General features: G+C 49.1%; 16 pseudogenes; all 16 read right to left on the bottom strand.

Moving 5' to 3' along the window:
* Window positions 1-191: 191 nt before the first annotated feature.
* On the bottom strand, window positions 192-311 carry LOC130352790 (5S ribosomal RNA; annotated as a pseudogene).
* Window positions 312-987: 676 nt separating this feature from the next.
* Window positions 988-1,107, bottom strand: LOC130321133 (5S ribosomal RNA; annotated as a pseudogene).
* A 1,852-nt stretch (window positions 1,108-2,959) lies between these two features.
* LOC130352356 (5S ribosomal RNA) lies at window positions 2,960-3,079 on the bottom strand (annotated as a pseudogene).
* A 674-nt stretch (window positions 3,080-3,753) lies between these two features.
* Window positions 3,754-3,873, bottom strand: LOC130332480 (5S ribosomal RNA; annotated as a pseudogene).
* Window positions 3,874-4,348: 475 nt separating this feature from the next.
* LOC130351932 (5S ribosomal RNA) lies at window positions 4,349-4,468 on the bottom strand (annotated as a pseudogene).
* A 1,269-nt stretch (window positions 4,469-5,737) lies between these two features.
* On the bottom strand, window positions 5,738-5,857 carry LOC130346863 (5S ribosomal RNA; annotated as a pseudogene).
* Window positions 5,858-5,939: 82 nt separating this feature from the next.
* On the bottom strand, window positions 5,940-6,059 carry LOC130314865 (5S ribosomal RNA; annotated as a pseudogene).
* A 1,078-nt stretch (window positions 6,060-7,137) lies between these two features.
* On the bottom strand, window positions 7,138-7,257 carry LOC130316643 (5S ribosomal RNA; annotated as a pseudogene).
* Window positions 7,258-7,922: 665 nt separating this feature from the next.
* On the bottom strand, window positions 7,923-8,042 carry LOC130332631 (5S ribosomal RNA; annotated as a pseudogene).
* A 2,470-nt stretch (window positions 8,043-10,512) lies between these two features.
* LOC130346527 (5S ribosomal RNA) lies at window positions 10,513-10,632 on the bottom strand (annotated as a pseudogene).
* Window positions 10,633-10,916: 284 nt separating this feature from the next.
* LOC130332623 (5S ribosomal RNA) lies at window positions 10,917-11,036 on the bottom strand (annotated as a pseudogene).
* Window positions 11,037-12,321: 1,285 nt separating this feature from the next.
* LOC130352536 (5S ribosomal RNA) lies at window positions 12,322-12,441 on the bottom strand (annotated as a pseudogene).
* A 1,275-nt stretch (window positions 12,442-13,716) lies between these two features.
* Window positions 13,717-13,836, bottom strand: LOC130348692 (5S ribosomal RNA; annotated as a pseudogene).
* A 2,042-nt stretch (window positions 13,837-15,878) lies between these two features.
* LOC130351931 (5S ribosomal RNA) lies at window positions 15,879-15,998 on the bottom strand (annotated as a pseudogene).
* Window positions 15,999-16,877: 879 nt separating this feature from the next.
* Window positions 16,878-16,997, bottom strand: LOC130351930 (5S ribosomal RNA; annotated as a pseudogene).
* A 681-nt stretch (window positions 16,998-17,678) lies between these two features.
* Window positions 17,679-17,798, bottom strand: LOC130351998 (5S ribosomal RNA; annotated as a pseudogene).
* Between the last annotated feature and the right edge of the window lie 3,979 nt (window positions 17,799-21,777).

Below are 21,777 nucleotides of genomic sequence, written 5' to 3'. Positions count from 1 at the left end.
CCCGGGATTCCCAGCCAGTCTCCCATGCTGGTACTTACCAGGCCCGAAGCTGGGTAGCAGTCTGCGATCTTACGAGAACAGGCGCATTCAGCTTAGGATGGCCGTAGACATCTTCACACTCTGTATACTGTGGATTTAAGCATCAATAAATCCTTTTCGGAATCGAAGCGTAAGGCGGCAACAGAGCAAAATGTCAACGACACCTGGGATTCCCAGCCAGTCTCCCATGCTGGTACTTACCGGGCCCTAAGCTGGGTAGCAGTCTGTGATCTGACGAGAGCAGGCGCGTTCAGCTTAGGATGGCCGTTGACAGCTTCTCGCCCTTTATACTGTGCATTTTAGCATCAATAAATCCTTTTCGGAATCGGAACGGAAGGCGGCAACAGAGCAAAATGTCAACGGCAGCCAGGATTCCCAGCCAGTGTCCCATGCCGTTACTTACCGGGCCCTAAGATCTGTACCAGTCTGCGATCTGACGAGAGCAGGCGCGTTAAGCTTAGGATGGCCGTCGACAGCTTCACACCTTGTATACTGTGGATTTAAGCATCAATAAATTCTTTTCGGAATCGGAGCGGAAGGCAGCAATAGAGCAAAATGTCAACGGCACCTGGGATTCCCAGCCAGTCTCCCATGCCAGTATTTACCGGGCCCTAAGCTGGGGAGCAGTCTGCAATCTGACGAGAGCAGGCACGTTCAGCTTACGATGGCCATTGACAGCTTCATGCTTTTTATACTGTGCATTTAAGCATCAATAAATCCTTTTCAGAATCGGAGAGGAAGGCGGCAACAGAGCAAAATGTCAATAGCACCTTGGATTGCCAGCCAGTCTCCCATGCCCGTACTTGCCGGGCAGCAGTCTGCGATCTGACAAGAACAGGCACATTCAGCTTAGGATAGCCGTAGACGGCTTCACACCCTGTATACTGTGGATTTAAGCATCAATAAATCATTTTCGGAATCGAAGCAGAAGGCGGCTACAGAGCAAAATGTCAACAACACCTGGGATTCCCAGCCAGTCTCCCATGCTGGTACTTACCGGGCCCTAAGCTGGGTAGCAGTCTGCGATCTGACGAGAGCAGGCGCGTTCAGCTTAGGATGGCCGTTGACAGCTTCACACTTTGTATACTGTGGATTTAAGCATCAATAAATAATTTTCGGAATCGGAGCAGAAACAGAGCAAAATGTCAACTGCACCCGGGATTCCCAGCCAGTCTCCCATGCTGGTACTTACCAGGCCCGAAGCTGGGAAGCAGTCTGCGATCTGACGAGAACAGGCGCATTCAGCTTAGGATGGCCGTAGACATCATTACACCCTGTATACTGTGGATTTAAGCATCAATAAATCCTTTTCGGAATCGGAGCGTAAGGCGGCAACAGAGCAAAATGTCAACGGCAGCCGGGATTCCCAGCCATTGTCCCATGCCGGTACTTACCGGGCCCTAAGATCTGTACCAGTCTGCGATCTGACGAGAGCAGGCGCGTTAAGCTTAGGATGGCCGTCGACAGCTTCACACCTTATATACTGTGGATTTAATCATCAATAAATTCTTTTCGGAATCGGAGCGGAGGGCAACAATAGAGCAAAATGTCAAAGCCAGTCTCCCATGCCAGTACTTACCAGGCCCTAAGCTGGGTAGCAGTCTGCGATCTGACGAGAGCAGGTGCGTTCAGCTTAGGATGGCCATTGACAGCTTCATGCTTTTATACTGTGCATTTAAGCAACAATAAATCCTTTTCGGAATCGGAGAGGAAGGCGTCAACAGAGCAAATTGTCAATATTTCCTTGAATTGCCAGCTAGTCTCCCATGCCTGTACTTGCCGGGCAGCAGTCTGCGATCTGACAAGAACAGGCACATTCAGCTTAGGATAGCCGTAGACGGCTTCACACCCTGTATACTGTGGATTTAAGCATCAATAAATCATTTTGGGAATCGAAGCGGAAGGCGGCTACAGAGCAAAATGTCAACAACACCTGGGATTCCCAGCCAGTCTCCCATGCTGGTATTTACCGGGCCCTAAGCTGGGTAGCAGTCTGCGAACTGACGAGAGCAGGCGCGTTCAGCTTAGGATGGCCGTTGACATTTTTATGCATTGTATATTGTGGATTTAAGCATCAATAAATATTTTTATTAATCGGAGAAGAAGGCGGCAACAGAGCAAAATGTCAATGGCACCTTGGATTGCCAGCCAGTCTCCCATGCCGGTATCTGCCGGGCAGCAGTCTGCGATCTGAGGAGAGCAGGCACGTTCAGGCTTAGGATGGCCGTTGACAGCTTCACACCCTGTATATTGTGGATTTAAGCATCAATAGATTCTTTTCCGAATTGGATGGGAAGGCGGCAACAGATTAAAATGTCAACTGCACCGGGGATTCCCAGCCAGTCTCCCATGCTGGTACTTACCAGGCCCGAAGCTGGGAAGCAGTCTGCGATCTGACGAGAACAGGCGCATTCAGCTTAGGATGGCCGTAGACATCTTCACACCCTGTATACTGTGGATTTAAGCATCAATAAATCCTTTTCGGAATCGGAGCGTAAGGCGGCAACAGAGCAAAATGTCAACGGCAGCCGGGATTCCCAGCCAGTGTCCCATGCCGGTACTTACCGGGCCCTAAGATCTGTACCAGTCTGCGATCTGACGAGAGCAGGCGCATTAAGCTTAGGATGGCCGTCGACAGCTTCACACCTTGTATACTGTGGATTTAAGCATCAATAAATTCTTTTCGGAATCGGAGCGGAGGGCAGCAATAGAGCAAAATGTCAACGGCACCTGGGATTCCCAGCCAGTCTTCCATGCCAGTACTTACCGGGCCCTAAGCTGGGTAGCAGTCTGCGATCTGACGAGAACAGGCGCATTCAGCTTAGGATGGCCGTAGACATCTTCACACCCTGTATACTGTGGATTTAAGCATCAATAAATCCTTTTCGGAATCGGAGCGGAAGGCGGCAACAGAACAAAATGTCAACGACACCTGGGATTCCCAGCCAGTCTCCCATGCTGGTACTTACCGGGCCCTAAGCTGGGTAGCAGTCTGCAATCTGACGAGAGCAGGCGCGTTCAGCTTAGGATGGCCGTTGACAGCTTCTCGCCCTTTATACTGTGCATTTAAGCATCAATAAATCCTTTTCGGAATCGGAACGGAAGGCTGCAACAGAGCAAAATGTCAACGGCAGCCGGGATTCCCAGCCAGTGTCTCATGCCGGTACTTACCGGGCCATAAGATCTGTACCAGTCTGCGATCTGATGAGAGCAGGCGCGTTAAGCTTAGGATGGCCGTCGACAGCTTCACACCTTGTATACTGTGGATTTAAGCATCAATAAATTATTTTCGGAATCAGGGCGGAAGGCAGCAATAGAGCAAAATGTCAACGGCACCCGGGATTCCCAGCCAGTCTCCCATGCCAGTACTTACCGGGCCCTAAGCTGGGTAGCAGTCTGCGATCTGACGAGAGCAGGCGCGTTCAGCTTACGATGGCCATTCACAGCTTCATGCTTTTTATACTGTATTTAAGCATCAATAAATCCTTTTCGGAATCAGAGAGGAAGGCGGCAACAGAGCAAAATGTCAATAGCACCTTGGATTGCCAGCCAGTCTCCCATGCCCGTACTTGCCGGGCAGCAGTCTGCGATCTGACAAGAACAGGCACATTCAGCTTAGGATAGCCGTAGACGGCTTCACACCCTGTATACTGTGGATTTAAGCATCAATAAATCTTTTTCGGAATCGAAGCGGAAGGCGGCTACAGAGCAAAATGTCAACAACACCTGGGATTCCCAGCCAGTCTCCCAAGCTGGTACTTACCGGGCCCTAAGCTGGGTAGCAGTCTGCGATCTGACGAGAGCAGGCGCGTTCAGCTTAGGATGGCCGTTGACAGCTTCACGCCCTTTATACTGTGCATTTAAGCATCAATAAATCATTTTCCGAATCGGAGCGGAAGGCGGCAACAGAGCAAAATGTCAACTGCACCCGGGATTCCCAGCCAGTCTCCCATGCCGGTACTTACTGGGCCCTAAGCTGGGTAGCAGTCTGCGATCTGACGAGAGCAGGCGTGTTCAGCTTAGGATGGCCGTTGACATCTTTACGTCTTGTATATTGTGGATTTAAGCATCAATAAATATTTTTATTAATCGGAGAAGAAGGCGGCAACAGAGCAAAATGTCAATGGCACCTTGGATAGCCAGCCAGTCTCCCATGCCGGTATCTGCCGGGCAGCAGTCTGCGATCTGAGGAGAGCAGGCACGTTCAGGCTTAGGATGGCCGTTGACAGCTTCACACCCTATATATTGTGGATTTAAGCATCAATAAATCCTTTTCCGAATCGGAGCGGAAGGCGGCAACAGATTAAAATGTCAACTGCACCCGGGATTCCCAGCCAGTCTCCCATGCTGGTACTTACCAGGCCCTAAGCTGGGTAGCAGTCTGCGATCTGACGAGAGCAGGCGCGTTCAGCTTAGGATGGCCGTTGACAGCTTCGCACTTTGTATACTGTGGATTTAAGCATCAATAAATAATTTTCGGAATCGGAGCAGAAACAGAGCAAAATGTCAACTGCACCCGGGATTCCCAGCCAGTCTCCCATGCTGGTACTTACCAGGTCTGAAGCTGAGTAGCAGTCTGCGATCTGACGAGAAACAGGCGCATTCAGCTTAGGATGGCCGTAGACATCTTCACTTCCTGTATACTGTGGATTTAAGTATCAATAAATCCTTTTCGGAATCGGAGCGTAAGGCGGCAACAGAGCAAAATGTCAACGACACCTGGGATTCCCAGCCAGTCTCCCATGCTGGTACTTACCGTGCCCTAAGCTGGGTAGCAGTCTGCGATCTGACGAGAGCAGGCGCGTTCAGCTTACGATGACCATTCACAGCTTCATGCTTTTTATACTGTGCATTTAAGCATCAATAAATCCTTTTCGGAATCGGAGAGGAAGGCGGCAACAGAGCAAAATGTCAATAGCACCTTGGATTGCCAGCCAGTCTCCCATGCCCATACTTGCCGGGCAGCAGTCTGCGATCTGACAAGAACAGGCACATTCAGCTTAGGATAGCCGTAGACGGCTTCACACCCTGTATACTGTGGATTTAAGCATCAATAAATCTTTTTCGGAATCGAAGCGGAAGGCGGCTACAGAGCAAAATGTCAACAACACCTGGGATTCCCAGCCAGTCTCCCAAGCTGGTACTTACCAGGCCCTAAGCTGGGTAGCAGTCTGCGATCTGACGAGAGCAGGCGAGTTCAGCTTAGGATGGCCGTTGACAGCTTCACACTTTGTATACTGTGGATTTAAGCATCAATAAATAATTTTCGGAATCGGAGCAGATACAGAGCAAAATGTCAACTGCACCCGGGATTCCCAGCCAGTCTCCCATGCTGGTACTTACCAGGCCCGAAGCTGGGAAGCAGTCTGCGATCTGACGAGAACAGGCGCATTCAGCTTAGGATTGCCGTAGACATCTTCACACCCTGTATACTGTGGATTTAAGCATCAATAAATCCTTTTCGGAATCGGAGCGTAAGGCGGCAACAGAGCAAAATGTCAACGGCAGCCGGGATTCCCAGCCAGTGTCCCATGCCGGTACTTACCGGGCCCTAAGATCTGTACCAGTCTGCGATCTGACGAGAGCAGGCGCGTTAAGCTTAGGATGGCCGTCGACAGCTTCACACCTTGTATACTGTGGATTTAAGCATCAATAAATTATTTTCGGAATCGGAGCGGAGGGAAGCAATAGAGCAAAATGTCAACGGCACCTGGGATTCCCAGCCAGTCTCCCATGCCAGTACTTACCGGGCCCTAAGCTGGGTAGCAGTCTGCGATCTGACGAGAACAGGCGCATTCAGCTTAGGATAGCCGTAGACATCTGCACACCCTGTATACTGTGGATTTAAGCATCAATAAATCCTTTTCAGAATCGGAGCGTAAGGCGGCAACAGAGCAAAATGTCAACGACACCTGGGATTCCCAGCCAGTCTCCCATGCTGGTACTTACCGGGCCCTAAGCTGGGTAGCAGTCTGCGATCTGACGAGAGCAGGCGCGTTCAGCTTAGGATGGCCGTTGACAGCTTCACACTTTGTATACTGTGGATTTAAGCATCAATAAATAATTTTCGGAATCAGAGCAGAAACAGAGCAAAATGGCAACGGCAACCGGGATTCCCAGCCAGTCTCCCATGCTGGTTCTTACCAGGCCCTAAGCTGGGTAGCAGTCTGCGATCTGACGAGAGCAGGCGCGTTCAGCTAAGAATGGCCGTTGACAGCTTCTCGCCCTTTATACTGTGCATTTAAGCATCAATAAATCCTTTTCGGAATCGGAACGGAAGGCGGCAACAGAGCAAAATGTCAACGGCAGCCGGGATTCCCAGCCAGTGTCTCATGCCGGTACTTACCGGGCCCTAAGATCTGTACCAGTCTGCGATCTGACGAGAGCAGGCGCGTTAAGCTTAGGATGGCCGTCGACAGCTTCACACCTTGTATGCTGTGGATTTAAGCATCAATAAATTCTTTTCGGAATCGGAGCGGAAGGCAGCAATAGAGCAAAATGTCAACAACACCTGGGATTCCCAGCCAGTCTCCCAAGCTGGTACTTACCGGGCCCTAAGCTGGGTAGCAGTCTACGATCTGACGAGAGCAGGCGCGTTCAGCTTAGGATGGCCGTTGACAGCTTCACACTTTGTATACTGTGGATTTAAGCATCAATAAATAATTTTCGGAATCGGAGCAGATACAGAGCAAAATGTCAACTGCAACCGGGATTCCCAGCCAGTCTCCCATGCTGGTACTTACCAGGCCCGAAGCTGGGAAGCAGTCTGCGATCTGACGAGAACAGGCGCATTCAGCTTAGGATGGCCGTAGACATCTTCACACCCTGTATACTGTGGATTTAAGCATCAATAAATCCTTTTCGGAATCGGAGCGTAAGGCGGCAACAGAGCAAAATGTCAACGGCAGACGGGATTCCCAGCCAGTCTCCCATGCCGGTACTTACCGGGCCCTAAGATCTGTACCAGTCTGCGATCTGACGAGAGCAGGCGCATTAAGCTTAGAATGGCCGTCGACAGCTTCACACCTTGTATACTGTGGATTTAATCATCAATAAATTCTTTTCGGAACCGGAGCGGAGGGCAGCAATAGAGCAAAATGTCAACGGCACCTGGGATTCCCAGCCAGTCTCCCATGCCAGTACTTAACGGGCCCTAAGCTGGGTAGCAGTCTGCGATCTGATGAGAGCAGGCGCGTTCAGCTTAGGATGGCCATTGACAGCTTCATGCTTTTTATACTGTGCATTTAAGCATCAATAAATCCTTTTCGGAATCGGAGAGGAAGGCGGCAACAGAGCAAAATGTCAATATTTCCTTGGATTGCCAGCTAGTCTCCCATGCCCGTACTTGCCGGGCAGCAGTCTGCGATCTGACAAGAACATGCACATTCAGCTTAGGATAGCCGTAGACGGCTTCACACCCTGTATAATGTGGATTTAAGCATCAATAAATCATTTTCTGAATCGGAGCGGATGGTGGCAACAGAGCAAAATGTCAACTGCACCCGGGATTCCCAGCCAGTCTCCCATGCCGGTACTTACTGGGCCCTAAGCTGGGTAGCAGTCTGCGATCTGACGAGAGCAGGCACGTTCAGCTTAGGATGGCCGTTGACATCTTTATGCCTTTTATATTGTGGATTTAAGCATCAATAAATATTTTCATTAATCGGAGAAGAAGGCGGCAACAGAGCAAAATGTCAATGGCACCTTGGATTACCAGCCAGTCTCCCATGCCGGTATCCGCCGGGCAGCAGTCTGCGATCTGAGGAGAGCAGGCACGTTCAGGCTTAGGATGGCCGTTGACAGCTTCACACCCTGTATATTGTGGATTTAAGCATCAATAGATCCTTTTCCGAATTAGATCGGAAGGCGGCAACAGATTAAAATGTCAACTGCACCCGGGATTCCCAGCCAGTCTCCCATGCTGGTACTTACCAGGCCCTAAGCTGGGTAGCAGTCTGCGATCTGACGAGAGCAGGCGCGTTCAGCTTAGAATGGCCGTTGACTGCTTCACCCTTTGTATACTGTGCATTTAAGCATCAATAAATCCTTTTCGGAATCGGAACGGAAGGCGGCAACAGAGCAAAATGTCAACGGCAGGCGGGATTCCCAGCCAGTGTCTCATGCCGGTACTTACCGGGCCCTAAGATCTGTACCAGTCTGCGATCTGACGAGAGCAGGCGCGTTAAGCTTAGGATGGCCGTCGACAGCTTTACACCTTGTATACTGTGGATTTAAGCATCAATAAATTATTTTCGGAATCGGAGCGGAAGGCAGCAAAAGAGCAAAATGTCAACGGCACCCAGGATTCCCAGCCAGTCTCCCATGCCAGTACTTATCGGGCCCTAAGCTGGGTAGCCGTCTGCGACCTGACGAGAGCAGGCACGTTCAGCTTAGGATGGCCATTGATAGCTTCATGCTTTTTATACTGTGCATTTAAGCATCAATAAATCCTTTTCGGAATCGGAACGGAAGGCGGCAACAGAGCAAAATGTCAACTGCACCCGGGATTCCCAGCCAGTCTCCCATGCCCGTACTTACTGGGCCCTAAGCTGGGTAGCAGTCTGCGATCTGACGAGAGCAGGCGCGTTCAGCTTAGGATGGCCGTTGACATCTTCACGCCTTGTATATTGTGGATTTAAGCATCAATAAATATTTTTATTAATCGGAGAGGAAGGCGGCAACAGAGCAAAATGTCAATGGCACCTTGGATTGCCAGCCAGTCTCCCATGCCGGTAACTGCCGGGCAGCAGTCTGCGATCTGAGGAGAGCAGGCACGTTCAGGCTTAGGATGGCCGTTGACAGCTTCACACCATGTATATTGTGGATTTAAGCATCAATAAATCCTTTTCTGAATCGGAGCGGAAGGCGGCAACAGATTAAAATGTCAACTGCACCCGGGATTCCCAGCCAGTCTCCCATGCTGGTACTTACCAGGCCCTAAGCTGGGTAGCAGTCTGCGATCTGACGAGAGCAGGCGCGTTCAGCTTAAGATGGCCGTTGGCAGCATCACAATTTGTATACTGTGGATTTAAGCATCAATAAATAATTTTCGGAATCGGAGCAGAAACAGAGCAAAATATCAACTGCACCCGGGATTCCCAGCCAGTCTCCCATGCTGGTACTTACCAGGCCCGAAGCTGGGTAGCAGTCTGCGATCTGACGAGAGCAGGCGCGTTCAGCTTAGGATGGCCGTTGACATCTTTATGCCTTGTATATTGTGCATTTAAGCATCAATAAATCCTTTTCGGAATCGGAACGGAAGGCGGCAACAGAGCAAAATGTCAACGGCAGCCGGGATTCCCAGCCAGTGTCCCATGCCGGTACTTACCGGGCCCTAAGATCTGTACCAGTCTGCGATCTGACGAGAGCAGGCGCGTTAAGCTTAGGATGGCCGTCGACAGCTTTACACCTTGTATACTGTGGATTTAAGCATCAATAAATTAATTTCGGAATCGGAGCGGAAGGCAGCAATAGAGCAAAATGTCAACGGCACCCGGGATTCCCAGCCAGTCTCCCATGCCAGTACTTACCGGGCCCTAAGCTGGGTAGCCGTCTGCGATCTGACAAGAGCAGGCACGTTCAGCTTAGGATGGCCATTGACAGCTTCATGCTTTTTATACTGTGCATTTAAGCATCAATAAATCCTTTTCGGAATCGGAACGGAAGGCGGCAACAGAGCAAAATGTCAACTGCACCCGGGATTCCCAGCCAGTCTCCCATGCCGGTACTTACTGGGCCCTAAGCTGGGTAGCAGTCTGCGATCTGACGAGAGCAGGCGCGTTCAGCGTAGGATGGCCGTTGACATCTTCACGCCTTGTATATTGTGGATTTAAGCATCAATAAATATTTTTATTAATCGGAGAGGAAGGCGGCAACAGAGCAAAATGTCAATGGCACCTTGGATTGCCAGCCAGTCTCCCATGCCGGTAACTGCCGGGCAGCAGTCTGCGATCTGAGAAGAGCAGGCACGTTCAGGCTTAGGATGGCCGTTGACAGCTTCACACCCTGTATATTGTGGATTTAAGCATCAATAAATCCTTTTCTGAATCGGAGCGGAAGGCGGCAACAGATTAAAATGTCAACTGCACCCGGGATTCCCAGCCAGTCTCCCATGCTGGTACTTAGCAGGCCCTAAGCTGGGTAGCAGTCTGCGATCTGACGAGAGCAGGCGCGTTCAGCTTAAGATGGCCGTTGACAGCTTCACAATTTGTATACTGTGGATTTAAGCATCAATAAATAATTTTCGGAATCGGAGCAGAAACAGAGCAAAATGTCAACTGCACCCGGGATTCCCAGCCAGTCTCCCATCCTGGTACTTACCAGGCCCGAAGCTGGGTGGCAGTCTGCGATCTGACGAGAACAGGCGCATTCAGCTTAGGATGGCCGTAGACATCTTCACACCCTGTATACTGTGGATTTAAGCATCAATAAATCCTTTTCGGAATCGGAGCGGAAGGCGGCTACAGAGCAAAATGTCAACAACACCTGGGATTCCCAGCCAGTCTCCCATGCTGGTACTTACCGGGCCCTAAGCTGGGTAGCAGTCTGCGATCTGACGAGAGCAGGCACGTTCAGCTTAGGATGGCCGTTGACAGCTTCACGCCCTTTATACTGTGCATTTAAGCATCAATAAATCATTTTCTGAATCGGAGCGGATGGTGGCAACAGAGCAAAATGTCAACTGCACCCGGGATTCCCAGCCAGTCTCCCATGCCGGTACTTACTGGGCCCTAAGCTGGGTAGCAGTCTGCGATCTGACGAGAGCAGGCACGTTCAGCTTAGGATGGCCGTTGACATCTTTATGCCTTGTATATTGTGGATTTAAGCATCAATAGATCCTTTTCCGAATTAGATCGGAAGGCGGCAACAGATTAAAATGTCAACTGCACCCGGGATTCCCAGCCAGTCTCCCATGCTGGTACTTACCAGGCCCTAAGCTGGGTAGCAGTCTGCGATCTGACGAGAGCAGGCGCGTTCAGCTTAGAATGGCCGTTGACTGCTTCACCCTTTGTATACTGTGCATTTAAGCATCAATAAATCCTTTTCGGAATCGGAGCGTAAGGCGGCAACAGAGCAAAACGTCAACTACACCTGGGATTCCCAGCCAGTCTCCCATGCTGGTACTTACCGGGCCCTAAGCTGGGTAGCAGTCTGCGATCTGATGAGAGCAGGCGTGTTCAGCTTAGGATGGCCGTTGACAGCTTCTCGCCCTTTATACTGTGCATTTAAGCATCAATAAATCCTTTTCGGAATCGGAACGGAAGGCGGCAACAGAGCAAAATGTCAACGGCAGCCGGGATTCCCAGCCAGTGTCCCATGCCGGTACTTAGCGGGCCCTAAGATCTGTACCAGTCTGCGATCTGACGAGAGCAGGCACGTTAAGCTTAGGATGGCCGTCAACAGCTTCACACCTTGTATACTGTGGATTTAAGCATCAATAAATTATTTTCGGAATCGGAGCGGAAGGCAGCAATAGAGCAAAATGTCAACGGCACCTGGGATTCCCAGCCAGTCTCCCATGCCAGGACTTACCGGGCCCTAAGCTGGGTAGCAGTCTGCTATCCGACGAGAGCAGGCGCGTTCAGCTTACGATGGCCGTTGACAGCTTCATGCTTTTTATACTGTGCATTTAAGCATCAATAAATCCTTTTCGGAATCGGAGAGGAAGGCGGCAACAGAGCAAAATGTCAATAGCACCTTGGATTGCCAGCCAGTCTCCCATGCCCGTACTTGCCGGGCAGCAGTCTGCGATCTGACAAGAACAGGCACATTTAGCTTAAGATAGCCATAGACGGCTTCACACCCTGTATACTGTGGATTTAAGCATCAATAAATCCTTTTCGGAATCGAAGCTGAAGGCGGCTACAGAGCAAAATGTCAACAACACCTGGGATTCCCAGCCAGTCTCCCATGCTGGTACTTACCAGGCCCTAAGCTGGGTATCAGTCTGCGATATAACGAGAGCAGGCGCGTTCAGCTTAGGATGGCCGTTGACAGCTTCACACTTTTTGTATACTGTGCATTTAAGCATCAATAAATCCTTTTCGGAACCGGAAACGGAAGGCGGCAACAGAGCAAAATGTCAACGGCAGCCGGGATTCCCAGCCAGTGTCCCATGACGGTAGTTACCGGGCCCTAAGATCTGTACCAGTCTGCGATCTGACGAGAGCAGGCGCGTTAAGCTTAGGATGGCCGTCGACAGCTTCACACCTTGTATACTGTGGATTTAAGCATCAATAAATTATTTTCGGAATCGGAGCGGAGGGCAGCAATAGATCAAAATGTCAACGGCACCTGGGATTCCCAGCCAGTCTCCCATGCTGGTACTTACCAGGCCCAAAGCTGGGTATCAGTCTGCGATCTAACGAGAACAGGCGCATTCAGCTTAGGATGGCCGTAGACATCTTCACACTCTGTATACTGTGGATTTAAGCATCAATAAATCCTTTTCGGAATCGGAGCGTAAGGCGGCAACAGAGCAAAATGTCAACGACACCTGGGATTCCCAGCCAGTGTCCCATGCTGGTACTTACCGGGCCCTAGGCTGGGTAGCAGTCCGCGATCTGACGAGAGCAGGCGCGTTCAGCTTAGGAAGGCCGTTGACAGCTTCTTGCCCTTTATGCTGTGCATTTAAGCATCAATAAATCCTTTTCGGAATCGGAAACGGAAGGCGGCAACAGAGCAAAATGTCAACGGCAGCCGGGATTCCCAGCCAGTGTCCCATGCCAGTACTTACCGGGCCCTAAGCTGAGTAGATGTCTGCGATCTGACGAGAGCAGGCGCGTTCAGCTTAGGATGGCCATTGACAGCTTCATGCTTTTTATACTGTGCATTTAAGCATCAGTAAATCCTTTTCGGAATCGGAGAGGAAGGCGGCAACAGAGCAAAATGTCAACTGCACCCGAGATTCCCAGCCAGTCTCCCATGCCAGTACTTACTGGGCCCTAAGCTGGGTAGCAGTCTGCGACCTAACGAGAGCAGGCACGTTCAGCTTAGGATGGCCGTTGACATCTTCCGCATTGTATATTGTGGATTTAAGCATCAATAAATATTTTTATTAATCGGAGAGGAAGGCGGCAACAGAGCAAAATGTCAATGGCACCTTGGATTGCCAGCCAGTCTCCCACGCCGGTATCTGCCGGGAAGCAGTCTGCGATCTGAGGAGAGCAGACACGTTCAGCTTAGGATGGCCGTTGACAGCTTCACACACTGTATATTGTGGATTTAAGCATCAATAAATAATTTTCGGAATCGGAGCAGAAACAGAGCAAAATGTCAACTGCACCCAGGATTCCCAGCCAGTCTCGCATGCTGGTACTTACCAGGCCCGAAGCTGGGTAGCAGTCTGCGATCTGACGAGAACAGACACGTTCAGCTTAGGATGGCCGTAGACATCTTCACACCCTGTATACTGTGGATTTAAGCATCAATAAATCCTTTTCGGAATCGGAGCGTAAGGCGGCAACAGAGCAAAATGTCAACGGCAGCCGGGATTCCCAGCCAGTGTCCCATGCCGGTACTTACCGGGCCCTAAGATCTGTACCAGTCTGCGATCTGACGAGAGCAGGCGCGTTAAGCTTAGGATCGCCGTCGACAGCTTCACACCTTGTATACTGTGGATTTAATCATCAATAAATTATTTTCGGAATCGGAGCGGAGGGCAGCAATAGAACAAAATGTCAACGGCACCTGGGATTCCCAGCCAGTCTCCCATGCCAGTACTTACCGGGCCCTAAGCTGGGTAGCAGTCTGCGATCTGACGAGAGCAGGCGCGTTCAGCTTAGGATGGCCATTGACAGCTTCATGCTTTTTATACTGTGCATTTAAGCATCAATAAATCCTTTTCGGAATCGGAGAGGAAGGCGGCAACAGAGCAAAATGTCAATATTTCCTTGGATTGCCAGCCAGTCTCCCATGCCCGTACTTGCCGGGCAGCAGTCTGCGATCTGACAAGAACAGGCACATTCAGCTTAGGATAGCCGTAGACGGCTTCACACCCTGTATACTGTGGATTTAAGCATCAATAAATCCTTTTCGGAATCGAAGCGGAAGGCGGCTACAGAGCAAAATGTCAACAACACCTGGGATTCCCAGCCAGTCTCCCATGCTGGTACTTACCGGGCCCTAAGCTGGGTAGCAGTCTGCGATCTGACGAGAGCAGGCGCGTTCACCTTAGGATGGCCGTTGACATCTTCATGCATTGTATATTGTGGATTTAAGCATCAATAAATGTTTTTATTAATCGGAGAGGAAGGCGGCAACAGAAAAAAACGTCAATAGCACCTTGGATTGACAGCCAGTCTCCCATGCCCGTACTTGCCGGGCAGCAGTCTGCGATCTGACAAGAACAGGCACATTCAGCTTAGGATAGCCGTAGACGGCTTCACACCCTGTATACTGTGGATTTAAGCATCAATAAATCCTTTTCGGAATCGGAGCGGAAGGCGGCTACGGAGATAAATGTCAACAACACCTGGGATTCCCAGCCAGTCTCCCATGCTGGTACTTACCGGGCCTAAGCTGGGTAGCAGTCTGTGATCTGACGAGAGCAGGCGCGTTCAGCTTAGGATGGCCGTTGACAGCTACATGCCCTTTATACTGTTCATTTAAGCATCAATAAATCATTTTCCGAATCGGAGCGGAAGGCGGCAACAGAGCAAAATGTCTACTGCACCCGGGATTCCCAGCCAGTCTCCCATGCCGGTACTTACTGGGCCCTAAGCTGGGTAGCAGTCTGCGATCTGACGAGAGCAGGCGCGTTCAGCTTAGGATGGCCATTGACATGTTTATGCCTTGTATATTGTGGATTTAAGCATCAATAAATATTTTTATTAATCGGAGAAGAAGGCGGCAACAGAGCAAAATGTCAATAGCACCTTGGATTGCCAGCCAGTCTCCCATGCCCGTACTTGCCGGGCAGCAGTCTGCAATCTGACAAGAACAGGCACATTCAGCTTAGGATAGCCGTAGACGGCTTCACACCCTGTATACTGTGGATTTAAGCATCAATAAATACTTTTCGGAATCGGAGCGGAAGGCGGCTACAGAGCAAAATGTCAACAACACATGGGATTCCCAGCCAGTCTCCCATGCTGGTACTTACCGGGCCCTAAGCTGGGTAGCAGTCTGCGATCTGACGAGAGCAGGCGCGTTCAGCTTAGGATGGCCGTTGACATCTTTATGCATTGTATATTGTGGATTTAAGCATCAATAAATATTTTTATTAATCGGAGAAGAAGGCGGCAACAGAGCAAAATGTCAATAGCACCTTGGATTGCCAGCCAGTCTCCCATGCCCGTACTTGCCGGGCAGCAGTCTGCAATCTGACAAGAACAGGCACATTCAGCTTAGGATAGCCGTAGACGGCTTCACACCCTGTATACTGTGGATTTAAGCATCAATAAATCCTTTTCGGAATCGGCGCGGAAGGTGGCAACAGAGCAAAATGTCAACTGCACCCGGGATTCCCAGCCAGTCTCCCATGCCGTTACTTACTGGGCCCTAAGCTGGGTAGCAGTCTGCGATCTGACGAGAGCAGGCACGTTCAGCTTAGGATGGCCGTTGACATCTTTATGCCTTGTATATTGTGGATTTAAGCATCAATAAATATTTTTATTAATCGGAGAAGAAGGCGGCAACAGAGCAAAATGTCAATGGCACCTTGGATTGCCAGCCAGTCTCCCATGCCGGTATCCGCCGGGCAGCGGTCTGCGATCTGAGGAGAGCAGGCACGTTCGGGCTTAGGATGGCCGTTGACAGCTTCACGCCCTTTATATTGTGCATTTAAGCAACAATAAATCATTTTTTGAATCGGAGCGGAAGGTGGCAACAGAGCAAAATGTCAACTGCACCCGGGATTCCCAGCCAGTCTCCCATGCTGGTACTTACCAGGCCCTAAGCTGGGTAGCAGTCTGCGATCTGACGAGAGCAGGCGCGTTCAGCTTAGGATGGCCGTTGACATCTTTATGCCTTGTATATTGTGCATTTAAGCATCAATAAATCCTTTTCGGAATCGGAACGGAAGGCGGCAACAGAGCAAAATGTCAACGGCAGCCGGGATTCCCAGCCAGTGTCCCATGCCGGTACTTACCGGGCCCTAAGATCTGTACCAGTCTGCGATCTGACGAGAGCAGGCGCGTTAAGCTTAGGATGGCCGTCGACAGCTTTACACCTTGTATACTGTGGATTTAAGCATCAATAAATTAATTTCGGAATCGGAGCGGAAGGCAGCAATAGAGCAAAATGTCAACGGCACCCAGGATTCCCAGCCAGTCTCCCATGCCAGTACTTACCGGGCCCTAAGCTGGGTAGCCGTCTGCGATCTGACAAGAGCAGGCACGTTCAGCTTAGGATGGCCATTGACAGCTTCATGCTTTTTATACTGTGCATTTAAGCATCAATAAATCCTTTTCGGAATCGGAACGGAAGGCGGCAACAGAGCAAAATGTCAACTGCACCCGGGATTCCCAGCCAGTCTCCCATGCCGGTACTTACTGGGCCCTAAGCTGGGTAGCAGTCTGCGATCTGACGAGAGCAGGCGCGTTCAGCGTAGGATGGCCGTTGACATCTTCACACCTTGTATATTGTGGATTTAAGCATCAATAAATATTTTTATTAATCGGAGAGGAAGGCGGCAACAGAGCAAAATGTCAATGGCACCTTGGATTGCCAGCCAGTCTCCCATGCCGGTAACTGCCGGGCAGCAGTCTGCGATCTGAGGAGAGCAGGCACGTTCAGGCTTAGGATGGCCGTAGACGGCTTCACACCCTGTATACTGTGGATTTAAGCATCAATAAATCCTTTTCCGAATCGGAGCGGAAGGCGGCAACAGATTAAAATGTCAACTGCACCCGGGATTCCCAGCCAGTCTCCCATGCTGGTACTTACCAGGCCCTAAGCTGGGTAGCAGTCTGCGATCTGACGAGAGCAGGCGCGTTCAGCTTAGGATGGCCGTTGACAGCTTCATGCTTTGTATACTGTGGATTTAAGAATCAATAAATAATTTTCGGAATCGGAACAGAAACAGAGCAAAATGTCAACTGCACACGGGATTCCCAGCCAGTCTCCCATGCTGGTACTTACCAGGCCCGAAGCTGGGTAGCAGTCTGCGATCTGACGAGAACAGGCGCATTCAGCTTAGGATGGCAGTAGACATGTTCACACCCTGTATACTGTGGATTTAAGCATCAATAAATCCTTTTCGGATTCGGAGCGGAAGGCGGCAACAGAGCAAAATGTCAACGACACTTTGGATTCCCAGCCAGTCTCCCATGCTGGTACTTACCGGGCCCTAAGCTGGGTAGCAGTCTGCGATCTGACAAGAGCAGGCGCGTTCAGCTTAGGATGGCCGTTGACAGCTTCTCGCCCTTTATACTGTGCATTTAAGCATCAATAAATCCTTTTCGGAATCGGAACGGAAGGCGGCAACAGAGCAAAATGTCAACGGCAGCCGGGATTCCCAGCCAGTGTCCCATGCCGGTACTTACCGGGCCCCAAGATCTGTACCAGTCTGCGATCTGTCGAGAGCAGGCGCATTAAGCTTAGGATGGCCGTCAACAGCTTCACACCTTGTATACTGTGGATTTAAGCATCAATAAATTATTTTCGGAATCGGATCGGAAGGCAGCAATAGAGCAAAATGTCAACAGCACCCGGGATTCCCAGCCAGTCTCCCATGCCAGTACTTACCGGGCCCTAAGCTGGGTAGCAGTCTGCGATCTGACGAGAGCAGGCGCGTTCAGCTTAGGATGGCCGTTGACAGCTTCTCACCCTTTATACTGTGCATTTAAGCATCAATAAATCCTTTTCGGAATCAGAGAGGAAGGCGGCAACAGAGCAAAATGTCAATAGCACCTTGGATTGCCAGCCAGTCTCCCATGCCCGTACTTGCCGGGCAGCAGTCTGCGATCTGACAAGAACAGGCACATTCAGCTTAGCATAGCCGTAGACGGCTTCACACCCTGTATACTGTGGATTTAAGCATCAATAAATCCTTTTCGGAATCGGAGCGGAAGGCGGCTACAGAGCAAAACGTCAACAACACCTGGGATTCCCAGCCAGCCTCCCATGCTGGTACTTACCGGGCCCTAAGCTGGGTAGCAGTCTGCGATCTGACGAGAGCAGGCGCGTTCAGCTTAGGATGGCCGTTGACAGCTTCACGCCCTTTATACTGTGCATTTAAGCATCAATAAATCCTTTTCCGAATCGGAGCGGAAGGCGGCAACAGATTAAAATGTCAACTGCACCCGGGATTCCCAGCCAGTCTCCCATGCTGGTACTTACCAGGCCCTAAGCTGGGTATCAGGCTGCGATCTGACGAGAGCAGGCGCGTTCAGCTTAGGATGGCCGTTGACAGCTTCATGCTTTGTATACTGTGCATTTAACCCCTTAAGGACCCAGCCCAAATATACCTTAAGGACCCGGCCATTTTTTGAACATCTGACCACTGTCACTTTAAGCATTTATTACTCTGGGATGCTTTTACCTTTCATTCTGATTCCGAGATTGTTTTTTCGTGACATATTCTACTTTATGTTAGTGATAAAATTGTGTCGATACTTGCATCATTTCTTGGCTAAAAATTCCAAAATTTGATGAAAAAATTGAAAATTTTGCATTTTTTTTACTTTTAAGCTCACTGCTTGTAAGGAAAATGGATATTCCAAATAAATTATACATTGATTCACATATACAATATGTCTACTTTATGTTTGCATCATAAAATTGACATGTTTTTCCTTTTGGAAGACATCAGAGGGCTTCAAAGTTCAGCAGCAATTTTCCAATTTTTCACAAAATTTTCAAAATCAGAATTTTTCAGGGACCAGTTCAGTTTTGAAGTGGATTTGAAGGGCCTTCATATTAGAAATACCCCACAAATGACCACATTATAAAAACTGCACCCCTCAAAGTATTCAAAATGACATTCAGTAAGTGTGTTAACCCTTTAGGTGTTTCACAGGAATAGCAGCAAAGTGAAGGAGAAAATTCAAAATCTTCATTTTTTACACTCGCATGTTCTTGTAGACCCAGTTTTTGAATTTTTACAAGGGGTAATAGATGAAAAATCCCCCCAAAATTTGTAACCCAATTTCTCTCGAGTGAGGAAATACCTCATATGTGTATGTCAAGTGTTCGGCGGGTGCACTAGAGGGCTCAGAAGGGAAGGAGCGACAATAGGATTTTGGAGAGGGAATTTTGCTGAAATGGTTTTTGGGGGGCATGTCACATTTAGGAAGCCCCTATGGTGCCAGAACAGCAGAAAACCCCAACATGGCATACCATTTTGGAAACTAGACCCCCTCAAGGCATGTAACAAGGGGTCCAGTGAGCCTTAACACCCCACAGGTGTTTGACGACTTTTCGTTAAAGTCGGATGTGTAAATGAAAAAAAAAATTTTTTCACTAAAGTGCAGTTTTTCCCCCAAATTTACCATTTTTACAAAGGGTAATGGGAGAAAATGCCCCCCCAAATTTGTAACCCCATCTCTTCTGAGTATGGAAATACCCCATGTTAGGATGTAAAATGCTTTGCGGGCAAACTACAATGCTCAGAAGAGAAGGAGTCACATTTGGCTTTTTGAAAGCAACTTTTGCTGAAATGGTTTTTTGGGGGCATGTCGCATTTAGGAAGCCCCTGTGGTGCCAGAACAGCAAAAAATACCCACATGGCATACTATTTTGGAAACTACACCCCTCAAGGAACGTAACAAGGGGTCCGCTGAGCCTTAACACCCCACAGGTGTTTGACGACTTTTCGTTAAATTTGGATGTGTAAATGAAAAATTTTTTTTTTTTTACTAAAATGCAGTTTTTCCCCAAAATTTTACATTTTTACAAGGGGTAATAGGAGAAAATGACTCCCAAAATGTCTAACCCCATTTCTTCTGAGTATGGAAATACCCCATGTTAGGACGTAAAATGCTCTGCTGGCGAACTACAATGCTCAGAAGAGGAGGAGCGCCATTGAGCTTTTGGAAAGAGAATTAGTTTGGAATGGTAGTCAGGGGCCATGTGCGTTTACAAAGCCCCCCGTGGTGCCAGAACAGTGGAACCCCCCACATGTGACCCCATTTTGGAAACTACACCCCTCACAGAATTTAATAAGGGGTGCAGTGAGTATTTACACCCCACAGAACTTTGGAACAGTGGGCTGTGCAAATGAAAAAGTTTATTTTTCATTTTTACGGACCACTGTTCCAAAAATCGGTCAGACATCTGTGGGGCGTAAATTCTCAATGTACCCCTTATTACATTACGTGAGGGGTGTAGTTTCCAAAATGGGGTCACATGTGTCGGGGGTCCATTGTTCTGGCACTATGGGGGCTTTGTAAACACATGTGGCCTTCAATGCCGGACAAATTTTCTCTACAAAATCCCAATGGCGCTCCTTCTCTTCTGAGCATTGTAGTTCGCCCGCAGAGCACTTTAAATTCACATATGGGGTATGTTCTTACTCAGAAGAGATGGGTTTACAAATTTGGGGGGGCTTTTTTCCTATTTCCCGATGTGAAAATGAAAAATTTAGGGTAACACCAGCATTTTAGTGAAAAAATATAATTTTTTTCATTTTCCCATCCAACTTTAATGAAAATTCGTCAAACACCTGTGGGGTGTTCAGGCTCACTATACCCCTTGTCACGTTCGGTGAGGGGTGTAGTTTCCAAAATGGGGTCACATGTGGGTATTATTTTTTTTTTGCGTTTGTCAGAACCGCTGTAAAATCAGCCACCCCTGTGCAAATCACCAATTTAGGCCTCAAATGTACATGGTGCACTCTCACTCCTGAGCCTTGTTGTGCCCCCGCAGAGCATTTTACGCCCACATCTGGGGTATTTCTGTACTCAGGAGAAATTGCGTTACAAATTTTGGGGGTCTTTTTTTCCTTTTACCGCTTGTGGAAATAAAAAGTATGTTAGTGTAAATTTTTTTTATTTTTTTACACTAACATGCTGGTGTTGCCCCATACTTTTTATTTCCACAAGCGGTAAAAGGAAAAAAAGCCCCCCAAAATTTGTAGTGTAATTTCTCCCGAGTACGGAGATACCCCATATGTGGCCCTAAACTGTTTCCTTGAAATACGACAGGGCTCCGAAGTAAGAGAGCACCATGCGCATTTGAGGACTAAATTAGGGATTGCATAGGGGTATTCTACGCCAGTGATTCCCAAACAGGGTGCCTCCAGCTGTTGCTAAACTCCCAGCATGCCTGGACAGTCAGTGGCTGTCCAGAAATGCTGGGAGTTGTTGTTTTGCAACAGCTGGAGGCTCCGTTTTGGAAACCCTGCCGTACAAGACGTTTTAAATTGTTTATTGGGGGGGGGGGGGCAGTGTAAGGGGTGTATATGTAGTGTTTTACTCTTTATTAGGTGGTAGTGTAGTGTAGTGTTTTTAGGGTACATTCACACTGACTTGTTACGGTGAATTTCCCGCTAGGAGTTTGCACTGCGGCAAAAAATTTGACGCAGCCCAAACTTGAAGCAGGAAATTTACTGTAAACCCGCCTATGTGAATGTACCCTGTACGTTCACATGGGGGGGGGGGGGGGGGGGGCAAACCTCCAGCTGTTTCAAAACTACAACTCCCAGCATGTACTGACAGACCGTGCATGCTGGGAGTTGTAGTTTTGCAACAGCTGGAGGCACACTGGTTGGAAAACCTTCAGTTAGGTTCTGTTACCTAACTCAATATTTTCCAACCAGTGTGCCTCCAGCTGTTGCAAAACTACAACTCCCAGCAT

This window comes from Hyla sarda, chromosome 1 (assembly GCF_029499605.1).
Source record: "Hyla sarda isolate aHylSar1 chromosome 1, aHylSar1.hap1, whole genome shotgun sequence".
In the NCBI taxonomy this organism is placed as follows: domain Eukaryota; kingdom Metazoa; phylum Chordata; class Amphibia; order Anura; family Hylidae; genus Hyla; species Hyla sarda.
This window is presented reverse-complemented; position numbering and strand designations above follow the sequence as displayed.